Source organism: Pelmatolapia mariae, linkage group LG13 (genome assembly GCF_036321145.2).
Source record: "Pelmatolapia mariae isolate MD_Pm_ZW linkage group LG13, Pm_UMD_F_2, whole genome shotgun sequence".
Classification (NCBI taxonomy): domain Eukaryota; kingdom Metazoa; phylum Chordata; class Actinopteri; order Cichliformes; family Cichlidae; genus Pelmatolapia; species Pelmatolapia mariae.
The window spans coordinates 16,704,957-16,719,439 of NC_086238.1; the positions used below are offsets into that span (position 1 = coordinate 16,704,957).

The window sequence follows — 14,483 nt, forward strand, 5'->3', positions numbered from 1 at the left end:
CTGCCTGGTCCGTCCATTCACCTGTCCATTCCCACACATTCACTCACACGCATTAACATCGGGTGTTGGTAGACTTCCACACAAATAATCAGATTTACCACCTTCAGCAAACTCAGTTTATTTATATAATCATTTATTTTCTTTTTACTCGTTTCTTAAGAAAATAGTTCTTTATACTTTTGGACTGGATTGGCTCGCTGCAATCCTCTTAGACAGGGACCCACAATCTGACCCATTGTAATTCGGAAAAGGTCACCTTACTTTTTGTTTTCCTGAGACTATTGTCGACGTCGTTATTCATTGTTGTCTTTTGCAGGCCTGCTTAGAACAAAAATGAGAAAAAAAAAGAGAACTGAGTATTAGCTCATCAAAGTACAAAACAAAATCACCTGACAGGTTTTTTCTTTATAAGTGCACTGTTACAAAACCCCTTAAACATGTCCATGTTTATTAAAACTCCCTCTTTAAAAATAAAACAACAACCTCAAAAATCTTCAACAATCTTAAATTTCACCCATAGAACACACCCAAAACGTAAAAAGCTACACCGTTTCGTACACAATATCCCCCTTTAAGCACTTTACCAAACTCACATTCAGCCTAAGATATAAACACGTTATAACAATGTGTCAACACTAATTTATAAACCTCTTAATCAAATTTACACCTCTCAACTGTCTACTTTGCTTCCTTTCCTCAAGGCCTCAATCACACACACACAGCAAGCTCCTCTGTCATCACTCACATTAGCTCTCCAACTAATTTTCATACTCAGTCACAAGATAAATACATGTTTAAACCTTATCACATTATTCAATTATTTTCATTTTCTTTCTATACTAATCACTTATTTTTATCAATCAGTGCAAGAGCACTCCTAAGTCACCCTTTTAAACTACTTTATTAAACATTCACACCATTCTATCACTCATACAAGTAGCAAGCCGATCTTCATTGCGTATGTTTGTGTGTGCTATTTTGCACACACAAACATACTATTTGGCTTCACAGTCTCACAGACACTTTCCCATTCTCCAGTTAAAGAGTCAGTTTTCTCCATCCCCCAATCACTAACCCAAATTTTACTTCCCCACCTTAGATCACAGCCCTCCTGATCTTCCGCCACCAGTTAGGGCTTGCTGTCAGGTTCCTGGACACTGTAAACAATTCAACCAGAAACTTTCCTTAACATATCCATTCATGTTAACCTGTACTTTCTTCAGACTCCTGCATCTGGAGAATTGGTCCGGGTCTGCTTTACTCCTGAAAATAACAAACTAAGACATTTGCATTATTATCACGGGTGCCTAAACGACCCACTAAACCACCCATTTCTCTTTCTCTAGTCAAAATACCAATTATGTCATGTATGTAAGCGTGTTCTTCCTTGCGTTATGTGGTCATGTAAATGCAGTGTAAGCTGTTTTCTTCATTGCATGCCAGGTGATCATCTTAATTGAGTGTAAGCAGTTTCTTCATTGCATGAATGTAAGCTGCTTCTTCATTGCATCCTTATGTATTCATTGCATTTTCATGTATTCATATTTAATTTATGCATCTTTTCACTGAGCTCTACATTCAAACTATCTCACTTCTGATTCGTTTCGAAAATAATCTCACCTGTAACAGTTTGTATATGTGTGTTTTCTATTCATTAATATAATTGTCAGTTATTTTGATTATCTTTACCTTTTGTATTGTTTACCTCTTTGTTGTGATGTGGTGGACATCCCTAAAACCTCAAGAGTCCAGCGTTCAACTTCAACCCAATCATATCCTATATGCTCGCAGTCAAACTTGTCCTGGTTCACCTGACCTTGGTCCCTCTCTTCCCACTGTCCTGTTCGGCCTTCAAAGCAAACACAGTCTGTTTCTTCTCTGTCTTGATCTTTCCGTCGTCTTCTTTTATGTTAAGTTCCAGTCTGGCAAAATACCACATTCAGTTCCTTCGCCTCAGTGCCCCCCAGTCATTTGACACTGTTCTTGACCAGCCTCCAGTTCCCCCTGCATATTTTATCATGGGGTTTCCTCCATTCTGCTTCTGGAGTCGTCAGTCAATCTTATTTTCATTTACTCTCTTGTTCTTCTCCAGCCATCTTTCAGTCTTCTCTTTCAAGCATGGCAAACATGAAACTCAGTGCCCAATGCTTTTCCACAGTTCTTTATCCCACTGTTCAACTGCCCAGCCTGTAATTCACAGTACATGTTGCATACATGCTGCTGCTGGCGTCGTCAGTGTTAATAGTTCGGTTCCTTTTGTCTGCTGTTGATCCACGATGTTCTATCGGTCTTCATCAGGGGATTAGCTGGCCTTTGAGCTTCTTCTCAGAGTCAAGGACAAAGTGCCAGGTGAAGCTATAATTTTAAGCCAAAGAGTGGCCTGTTTTTCCCAATTGTGTTAATCTATGCTTTTGCTGCTGTGCTCAAGGGTTCCGGGTTTAGAGACGTTCACCTGTATTAACACACTAAAGCATATAATTAGTATCATATTCACTGTTTATCTTAAAACCTCCCTTTTGCTTCATCTGCCCAGAGTTAACTCTCTCTCTCGACTCTGGGTGCACACTTGTCACCGTGAGCTTCCCTTTTATGGGCATGCATTTCCTGTCCCAGACACACACACGGTTTCCTGTTTCTACAGCTTCTGCAGAGACTTCTTTTTAATTTCACAGTCTACAAATAATCAGTAATTCTACTAAATCTTTATTTAAAAGCAATATGCCTTCATTTCACTCACACACATTTTAATAGCGCTCTTTCACACATCAGGACAACTAACACTTCTCCACACACATCACCATTCTTTAGGTCAGTTTTGTAGCATCAGTCACACAATCATTTCTTGAGTGGGTGTACTAAGTGCATATACTTATGTGTTTTCAATCAGCGTCAGTGGGATTTAGATTTCTATCCTGCCTACAGTATAATTCCAGGGCCCGAAATATAACAATACTACTACATGCAAAATCTAATAATGCTTCTTCTGATCGCCTTATTACTGAAGTTACTAAAAAGCCGTAATGAGTATCTGAAACCACAGCGTGACATCGACAGGTTACGTCATAAACATCCCCTGTCCCTGTATATTCAACTACACAATACCCTGAATCCAACAGGTGTATTTACACAAACTGTTATAAAATGTTAGTCAAAAAACACGGTGTGATTACAAAGAGTCAATAAAACACAAGTCCTATTACTTTCAACAAGTATTACGTCGTTCAAGGACGTGTTAAAGCAAAACCCATACTCCAATTCTACATGTATCATAAAATAGTCCTCGTATCTAACAACCGTAATGCCAACAAAGTAGAAATAAAAGCAATTCTTCCCTTAAAACACCAATAAGTCGTCCTTAACCCAGGCTCTGCAGTCAGTCATTAGCCACTCATTAGTAAACAGGAAATGTCACTCTAAATAGGTCACAGGCATCTCATTTACATAGACACAGACACACAATCTCAAAATAACCAGCTTGCTGCAGTGCCCGTGGCAGACAGAGCCTATATACCAACATAGAAATTATAAGTAGAAATTATAACACAGAGACGTCTGATAAATGAAATAATATTTACAAGGCCTAAAAGCGAACAACCTACCAAATTTTGAAAAAATTCAAATCCAAAACCACAAAACCAACCACATTGGTGTCCAAGCCCGGCTTTATAATCAATTGAGACATTACTGTCACAAAATTCACCAATAACCTATAACTCTAAATTGACTCTGCAGTCCAACTGCTTTAAATACACTTATTCTCTTTACTCTTTACTTATTTTCTCTTATTCTCTTTACTCTTTACTTATTTTCTCTTATTCTCTTTACTCTTTACTTATTTTCAACGTTTCATTATCTGTACTTCAACTTATACTTTAGTTCTCATGAGATTTTCACCAAAATCAAAACAGACCTTTACCAGTAATTTCAGTGAGTAGACTTTTAATTTTGTAATCGTCAATCTGGCACAGTTTGGAAATAATTCAACAGGTAGTGCCTTACCTTTAGATAAGCCGGCTTATGTCCACTCACTTCGACCACTGACTCGTGTCTGCCCGTTTGAGCACCTCGGACCCTCTCGGTCTCAATCTCCAACTTTCTCCCTCTCTCAACCCTCGGCCAATGCACCAAATGTTACGGGTTCGAAATTGAGGACGAGAGTAAAACAATGATGGTCCAAAAGAGGTCGGTCAAACAATTGATTTTAATGAATGCACGCAGCGTGGAGAGGTGTAAACTGCATAACATCAGTTGTACATCTCTACCCAAAATACACTCTAGATTGCTTTTATAACATCAGGGTATTGTAACGCCCCCTCTTGCGTTTACAGTCACATAATTTGCATGTACAGAGCATTCATGTAATTTAAGAATTAACTGCAGACACAGAAGTTCCCCTTTTCTGGCATCCATCCAAATATGGTGATGATCTCAGGCCTTTGAGGTCTCCATGGACTTGTCCTCCTTGTGTCACCTGTAACTATAAGCTTTTAAGATGATAGATTTACCTCAACGATTTAAAGTGGTTATAACTGCACCTGTAATAAACATGTTAATATTTGATTATGATAACCCCTGTAATACAAATTATAACATAATGCCGACAGCTTCAATAAATGCTTTGATGAAATGATAATTAATGTAATGATAAGGATGCTGGTTATATACAGTTCAGCAGTAAACTAATTTCTTTAATTCTACAATATATATATGTATATATATATATATGTATATATATATATATGTATATATATATATCCAGATAGCAAGATGACATTGAATCAATGTTGATTTTTCATCCGATCCGTCGTTATGGTCAGGGTTGAAATGCCAATGTTGTAACAACATTGAAATACTGTGGTAAACCGACGGTCTTACTATAGGGACGTTGTAACAATGTTGATTTACCGTTGTTTTTTTGTCATTGATATTTGATCTATTTGTAGTCGACCAGCTGACAACAATAACGTCGAGAAAACGTCTATTTATAGTTGATGATCATTCGGCGCCGGTCACCATCAAAAACCATCGATTTGTAGTTGAGCATTAAATTGCATTGCAACTGAGCGGGTATAAAGTACCAGAGAAAGTAGATTTATTGTTCATTTGTTATCAATGACTTGGTCTAGTTCACCAGCTTTAAAAAATCGTGTCTACGTGCAATTTATGTATAGTTGACCGGGAAATTAAAGCAGCGATCACTTGGACTATTCCGCAGCACCCCTCTCAGTGGTACATCCCTCCAGGTATTCATTGTCTTGTACAGTAGAGCGGGACATTTGTAGAAATTCATGGCACCGAGACAATAACGTGGCGCTCAGTGTGACGTCAAAAAAGGCGCACACCTTTGACGCTGCGTTTTCTCCGTTTTTCTAGTCCACACATAAATGCAAAAAAGTAGTTTTTGAAAATATCCACCCTGGCAGGCGTTTTTAGAAATCTCCATTTTCAGTGACCAAAAACGCAGTTAACGTGTGGACAAAAGGTGCAAACGCAATTGGTAGGTGAGCGTGCAACGTAAAGTTTGAATTCAGTGCGAATTGAAGCGGGTGCTCTCCAATCATTAAAAATAACAAAGTCCTTGAACACATTTATACAGTTACCATTACGTTTATCAACCATATATCACAGATTTACAATTTTTTGTAGTACTATGCTAAAAAGCAACTACAGAGCGAAAGTCTGGGTCAAGCGCCGAGGCGACGGCAAGAACAAAGGAACCCTCGAAGCCAAAGGAGTTTGCAAAGAAAAGCGTCTGGACTTCTTTAAGTTGCTTGAAGACGTTTCACCTCTCATCCGAGAACCTTCTTCAGTTCTAAGGTCAAATGGCCGAGAGTCCCAGATTTAAACCCAGTGGGAGTATCCCCCCAAAGAGGGACAAAGGACCCCCTGGTGATCCTCTAATCACATGAGCCAAGGTGTGAAAGCGGGTGTGGGACCTAATCAGCCAGGGTTTCGGGTGAGCTCATTGTGAAACCTGGCCCCACCTTGTCATGTGAATTCCTGAGGTCAGATGGCCCAGGATGTGAGTGGGCGTTAAGGCGTCTGGGGAGGGAACTCAAAACTGGATTATAGATGGCAGACAGTTGGTGTCGTAAACCACCGCCTCTGTTCAAAGATGGTCGCTCACAGTGGACATAGATGGCCTCTTTCACTCCTCTTTCAAAACCATCTGTCCTCTCTGTCCAAAATGTGAACATTGGCATCCTCGAAAGAGTGACCTTTATCCTTAAGATGCAGATGGACTGCTGAGTCTTGTCCTGTGGAGGTGGCTCTTCTATGTTGTGCCATGCGCTTGTGAAGTGGCTAGCCACATAGAAGAGCCACCTCCACAGGACAAGACTCAGCAGGAAGAGCCACCTCCATCCGGTTCACGCAGCGTCAAAATATGTAATTTTGAGCCGCGATGGATATTTCTTGGACACGCCTTGAGGTGCGAATGTGCACGCATCAAATTAGCGGTGTTTGGGGCATTTTCGCTCGCCTCTATCGCGTTCGGTGTGAACACACTGTTAGGAGGTTAATTAATGGCTTCCCTTTGGGTGAAATATGCACAAAATAAATTATTTTGCTGTGTGTTTTAGGTGTCCATCAGGCCAACAGCATCGGAAGATGGTGTTCCACCTGAATCATTAGCATCATCAGTTGCACAGTAAGGCACTTACTGACACCAGGACAGTATTATAACTAGAGCTGGATATCGTCACCGATTTCTAGAGTCGATTCGATTCTGATTCACAAGGTCCCAACTGCAGAAACGAGGCTTTCTTGTCAGAAATCATAAAAAAAACAGCGGCCGACAGCGTTTTAAACAATGGTATACTGGTGGGTAATAAGCAAGCAAATAATGCAGAAAATAGAGATTTTCGATGGGAATCTGTTTTTGAAGTACACTGAGAGAGAGAGAGAGCTGTGCAGGAAGTGTGATTTTATCGTGGTGGAAACAAAACAAAAGTAAGAGGGAATTAATGATGTTTATGTGAAGCAAAATGTGAAGCATAGGTTTGATCTTCTTTTGCTGCTGGTTCAATCAGTTTTGGTTGAAGAGAGACAAACCTGAAGCTTCAGAATCTGTGAGCTGTCGACTTTCATCCCCGACGGCGTGTCTGTGTATGTGTCGTTGGGTGAGAAAGTCAACATCTCACAGATTCTGATGATGATCGGGTCAACTCTTTGTGTTTACATATTTGTGTGGAATCCGTTTACCTGCTCTCATTTACTGTTTTAACTGTTTGATGGTTTTTGAGATAGTTTTGTGAGGTTTAACCTGAGGTTCTGGCATTTCTGGCAAAATACATTTATATTTAAAAATCGATTCAGGATTTAATTAATCGATATCGCTTTATTCAAGCTAAAATCAATTTTAATCAGAAAATCGATTATCAAAACCCACCAATAATTATAACTATATAAACATGCTTACAGCATTGTGTATATTGCAGGCTATGAAGTAATTGTATCATCTTTTTCTAGGAACAACAGTGAATCATCATCACAAAACACTGCAAGTAACTCCTCAAACCCTTCTAATTCCCAGGTCTGTTCTAACATAATTCAAAGTAATAACAACAGTAATACATTAATAGTAATAGAACAATAGTAAACAACAATAGGAGCAGAACCATGTTTATGTTTTACCATTATGTCAAATTTTCACTGTAAAAACCAAATACTTGTTTATGCATTTTAGGCATCCTCTGTATCTTCTGGGTCTGAGACTAGCACATCTGTCAGGTACTCAACAAGAACTTTATTTTAAACCACTTTAATAAAGGACAAGTCCACAAAGGGGAAGAGAATGGGGATAGGTAATGACTTAATGTCTGTGTCCCATTAGCTGTACATGGTCCATGGCATACAGTATTACAATTTAAGAGCACTGAAAAGGAGTCTTAGCCTCTGTGGTGGCTTTCACTACAGATTCAAAAAAATTAACAAGCCCAAGTCATAAAGGTGCAATCATTTATATATTCTTTCCTTCCTCGGAGTTCATGCAGGCAAATTAATTAAATTCAAGTCAGTGCCGCTAAAAAAAAATCCAGTCGATTTTTTCAATGTTTTGTTTTGAGTGACAATGTTATTAGTAAACAGAAACATACTCAGTGATAAAGTTCTATAAAGTAAAAAATTAATAAACAAATGAAAATAAAAAGGAAAAGCAGTTCAGTCAAATGGGACACAAGAAAGAAAACATTTTCCTTTCCATGATGGGTTTGGCCCCATCAGGCATTTTGCCAGTACACTTCCAGAAGGTGAGGAGCTTTCATGGCCAAAAAGTGACAGTAGCGCAGACCTCTGGGGTCATTTATGCAAGTCCACCTTGTGTGTATGAGAAACAAGAGATCCTTTAGAAGGGTAAATCCAGAATCGGAAGCAGTTGTTGCTTATGGAGCAGCTGGACATAGCTTGACGTCAACTTGGAGAGCTTTTTAGCTTCAGCAGCAATCTAATGACCACAGTCTAAGTAACAATTTTAATGTAAGCCAAGGGTAAGTGTCAAGTAACTGTGCCGTGCAGAAAAACCTGCCAAAATCATTGGTAATTTTCAGAAATACCTCAGTCACTCAGTCAACACACACACACACACACACACACACACACACACACACACACACACACACACACACACACACACACACAGATAAAAGATAAACAGTTGAAGAAAGAATATGCTGTGAAGATCGGCTGCTATAAAGAGTTAAGTATGCCGTGGTAGGATTCCAGCATTCAGTGTTATATGTTCGGTACTTGTGCACTTTCTGTACTGACACTTTTCTTATTGTGTTTCAGAAAATCTCTTCGAGAGGTGAGAACATTATCAGACCTCTTCCACCGTAACATTTTTAGATATTACACGTTTTGGATGCAGGATACTGGATACGAGTGGGACCTTAGAGATGACAGTTATGGCAGTTATGCCTCTTCACAGTGAGTCCTGTGGACCTACTTTTAATAGTAATTTTTTGTTAAAAAGTTAAATAATTACGTCACTTTTTGCTGTTTTTAAATTTTTAGCACTGTAGGTAACTCAAAGACAAAGTTCCTGTATATTCAGATGGAGTTATGTGCCAAAAACACACTGACAGACTGGATTGATGAGAAGAATAAAGAGAGTGTGCAAGACTCCAAGCGTAGAGAAGAAAGTCTGAGAATTGCTCAAGAAATAGTTTGTGGAGTCGAGTATATTCACTCCAAGAACCACATCCACAGAGACCTTAAGGTGAGACAATGCAGCGAATTTCAAGACAAAATAAAATTGTTCTGCTGAATAGAAGGTACTTATAAAATAAAGTGTGTTGCCCCTTAATGTGTCCTCTGGTTTACTATGACAAGAGTCTTTAGGCGCCCTGAGACACATAACAGATGCCATATTGATTATCAACAGGTATGTAGGCAGTAAATGTGTGAGTCAGGGGTTTATGTGTTGTGTTTTTTTTTTCTTTTGAATGCAAAGCCTGCAAACATCATGTTTGGAGTGGAAGGAGAAGTGAAGATTGGGGATTTTGGTCTGGTCACCAGTGATGATGATGATGAAGAGAGAACAGTGTGCAAAGGAACTCCATCTTACATGGCTCCTGAACAAGTGAGACGGTCTATACCAGGGGTCGGCAACATGCGACTCTTTAGTCCTTATAGTGCGGCTCCGCGTGGTTTGGTAAAATAAATTAGAAGTATTTAGCTGAAGTGTATTTTATTTATGTTAGTTCTTTTTTTTCACCTTGTAGTTCTAAATTGGAAGATTATTGTGATATTGAAATATAAAAATAAAATTATATTTTATTATTTTTTCATCGCTCACAATAAGCGTCACACTCGCGGAAGCCGGTATACCCGCCGAAACGCCGCGCATTTATCGAGACTTTCAACTCCAGGTAGGCCAATTATGGATCTTCGGATCCACATTATGTCAGCAGCTATTCTCCACCGTGAACTATGTTAAAAACAAACACCGCTCACACCTCACAGATGACAGCTTACAGTCCTGCGTAAAGATGAAAGTGACTTCGTACAGCCCCGATTTGCAGACGCTGTGCGCAGAGGTTCAGGAGCAGAAGTTGTAAACATGTCACGGCAGACCCGACGATGTTTGCATGAACATGCTTGTCAGCATCTCTTTATTGACCACTTTTCACACACGGTTGCTGTACACATACAGCCGGCTGTAGCTTTTCAGCTCACAGCCCGACACATACCAACAACAACACAACAGCATAGATAGCACAGAGGTTAAGGCGGCGAGGCGTGATTGCGGGTGCCGCTCAGGTGCGTCCGCCTCCCCTGCAGTGGCGCTGCAGATGACGCCCCGCCACACACACATTAACGTGGTAAAATACATATTTAGGCAGAATTTTGCAAATATCTATTTTTCTTTTTTCAGCAGCATAGTGCTTTTTTTTCCAATGATTTTTCAAAAGTCAGGTCAAGGCTCCAAAAGCCCAAAGTTGATATAAGGGTGGCGGCTCACAACAGTTTTTGTTTGCTACATGGATCATTTTAGTTCAGCTGGGTGTCTTTCCTTTTGTTATATTTCTTTAAGAGTTCAAAATGTGTTAATTACATAAATAAAATGTAATTTTCTCTATAGCACTTCATGGATTTCATAAGCAACACACCTTAGTTGTTCACACAAAGCATAAAGGTAAAAAACAATATATACAGTGTTATCTTCATTTTAGATGTCAAAAAGTATTTGCGGCTCCCAGTGTATTCTTTTGCGTGGAACCCGGGTCGAAATGGCTCTTTGGGTGTTAAAGGTTGCTGACCCCTGGTCTATACTGACAATAATGTTTACTTCGTGTGTTTCATTGGTTAATAAATAGGATTTTATAATCAGCCTAAGTACTACATGTGAGCCTTTCACACTTAACAAAGCTCAGTCTCACCTCTCTTTAGTGGTGAGAGCTGTAAAATCATCAGCTTTTGTTCCTGCAGAATTTTATTTGACCCTCAAATTTAAGCAATAAGATTTGTTAAATTCAAGCAAAACTGTAACATTTAGCACAATGATTGAGAAAAATATGACATCAGATACATTTGTCCTTTGACTGTTTGTCTGTCACAGAAGAGTGAGAGGAAGTACGACACAAAAGTGGACATGTTTGCTTTGGGGCTGATATTCTTTGAACTCCTTTGGAAACTTTTTACTGGCTATGAAAGTGCAAAGGTGAGATTCACTGCAGTCATTTTAACCATTGTGCATATGCATGGAGCTATTATATATAAATAACTCGGCACCTGTAGGTGGTTTTTTATGTGTTTTAAATATTTTCATTCTTCAAACAAGTGTAATTGGAACGATTATTGTATAAACTAACGTCCTCTTTGTTCTTTAATCACTTCATTAACACCAGATTTGGCCTGACGTCAGAAGGCAGAGGTTCCCCGAAGAGTTTTCAGTGACTTTTACCAAAGAGGTAAAATACCATATTCATACTGTGCTTAAATTTTCACAGGATGGTCATCAGCAGAGTAGTGATAAAACTTACATTAAGTGGTTTACTCATTTATAAAAGGTCTTGTTTGATTGCTGAGTTGTCTGGACACAACATATAAATTTTTTAATATATTTATTATTTATCAGAGGTTTCATTGCACAAGACATTATGCATACACCTTGTTTTTTTTCTTGTTTTCAAACAGAAGCAAATTATTAGCTCATTGCTGTCTGAGAAACCAGAAGACCGACCTGATGCCAGTGCCGTGAAGGCAGAGCTTGAAGAGTGGACTCGGATATTCAGTGCACACAAAGCATCTCGGCAGGAAAATCAAACTGTCTGATAGTCACAAGAGAAAAGTTGCAAAAGTCATGAGAGCCTTTGCAAATCTGTCTTGTTGCATCTGCTTAATGAAACAATTTGATGTACTGTGCAATATTATGCTGGGTAACTGTTAACGTGCAAAGTTAATATAGAAGAGGTCACATCATGAATCCCGGCTATTTCAGGGAAGTTTGTATTGGATTTGGAAATGAAATGTGAAATCATGATTTTAAAATCTTAACAATTCAAATCAGTTTCCCGGTTTAGGTCGTCACTTTGTAACTGTTGTTAACCTGCTGCTGTCTCAAGGAGGAGGAACTGTGATGCTACATGTACTTCTGGTGGATTCATGTTGAATGTCAGAGATAAAAAATCACACTCCATGTGGCTTAATTTTAGAAACTTTCCTAAATGTTTTCACTCATTTTTAAGCCATGAAATACAGTTTAACTTTTTGTTTCTATTTTTTTCTTTTGTTCATTTTAATCTGCTTGATTGCAATATCAGTCAGCTACATGTGACTTGGAACAGCAGGAGAAAAGTCATTACTAGAGAGGATGAAACAATAAAAGGTGTATAAGAAAATGAACTGGTAAATGTACTCTCATTTAACTCTGTGATTTTTCTTGCAGAAGCACTTGGTATATAACAATTTATGGCCTCATTTTGGTATTTAAATAATGAGCAGAGTGGCAGCAAGAATCAACTCAGTCATGCATATTTTATATTTGGAAATGAGTCACATAACTGCGGACGAATTTTGATCCACTCTCCATTGCAGTGTTATTTTAATTGAGCCACACTGAAGGGTTTTCGACTATGAACGGCCTATTTAAAGTTGTTCCACAGCATCTCGGTCTGATTTAAGTCTGGACATAACAAAACTTTCCTGCTCTTATTTTATAAGCATTCAGAGGTGGATTTACTGGTGTGTTTTGAATGTGCTTGAGTTTTGGGGCACAAGCTGATGGGGGACATTCTCCATCAGGATTTACTGACAGACAGTAGAATTCATGGTTCCATCAATAACAGTAAGTCGTCATGGAGCAGCAGAGCTGCCCCAGACCATCACACGACCACCCAGGGATGGATCTAAAGAAGAAAATCAAATGGTGGCGGCAAAGTTAAAGCCTTTTTTTTAAAACACATATGTAAGTGGTTACATATGGTTAAAATGATTCAAATGCAGTAAGTATACACATTTTTCATATAAATATTGTCTATAACTTAATTATTTTCTGTAGCCCACATAATTAAACATTTTAGTTACATAAAACATGGAAATTTTGATTTTATGTACTGTAGCCTGTATAATAAATAAGTATGTAGCCCAATAAGTATACAAACCAGAAAGCTACACAACATGGGTGGTTCATTTATAAACACGAGTCTAACTTAAGTTTCACACTTTTTTCGTTAGAAAGAAATCCAATTGTTACATGCTTAAATTTACACAAAATGTCAGGAATCTGCACTGGCATGAACAAAAATGTAAACCAATTTTTTCATGATTTGTTGGGTTCACCCTCTGAGGTCCAAAACATAAATGGCCATTTTTGACTCCTTTTGATTTTACATTTGCATTTCACCTTCAAATTGTTTTATTTATTTATTTGTTCCTTACCTTGCTTTGTATCATTCTTTTCAGCACAACCTCACGAGTCTGAATTTAGCTTTTTGCTATGTCAGCTTAAATCAGTCATGTGATTTGGAGGCGCGGCACACAGAGGGTTAATAAATCTCACCTTCATTCTATTTCTAGAGTGTAACAACAAACATTTTTCCACCAACACAAAAGGGGTGTTTTTTGTTTTGTTTTTTAATTTTTTTGGTCATAAGCAGAGAGTGCTTGCTAGCGCTGTCCTTAGTAAACGTGACGAAAGTATTCAGAAAAAAACACCATGAATGTTTATCATGACTCTGGTTTTACGTGGCCTATCAGCACAATTTAAAAACTGGTATATATCACCTTGTTGCTTTGTCTTTAAGTGGTCATGTGATTGGCTACCACGACTACTTTATTCTTCCTCAGTCAAACAGCAGTCAACAGAGGAGGAGGATAGTGGATATATTGTACAACAGATGTTAAAGATCGAATTGACAGGCAGGAGGAAAACAGGAAGACCATAGAGAAGATTCATGGATGTAGTGAGGGGCGACATGCAGAGGGTTGGTGTGATAGAAGACGATGTTTCTGACAGGGGGAGATGGAGGCAGCTGATCTACTGTAGTCACCCCTAAAGGGCAACCAAAAGAAAAAAAAAACATTTGTGCAATCGAGATTCAGTTTTTCACATAACTTGATATATTGCTTCCCAATGGCTGAAAATTGCACCTCTGGGACATTATGTTTCAGTCGATCTGTTACCACCAGGTTGCGCCTCAAACTGTCCAGGAGCTCAGAGATCTGGTGACCTAGTCCACCTAGTCCAAAGCATGTGGGGGCCATACAAACTACTGAGTTCCATTTTGAGTTGCTGCGGTGAAATTTCAGCAAGTTCACTGGTGTGCTGCATTATTTTTTTCACTTTAATTTTCTGCATATCTATGAATTCAGCTCTCTGTAGGTTGATAATTTTTTTTTTCATCAAATGATGTGGCATCCTCTCGTTCTTAACACCTTGCCCAGCCCACATCAGTATAAATATGCAGCATGTTTTTTTCCCTTTCCTGAGACCTGATATGTTTTCAAATTGTTCCTTTAATTTTATTAAGCAGTAAATAACA

The 14,483-nt window shown here is 38.7% G+C and overlaps 1 pseudogene; it reads left to right on the plus strand.

Annotated features, from left to right (window-relative positions):
• The window catches only part of LOC134640434 (uncharacterized), a 35,175-nt pseudogene extending 23,238 nt beyond the window's left edge, over nucleotides 1–11,937 (plus strand).
• Nucleotides 11,938–14,483: the final 2,546 nt, after the last annotated feature.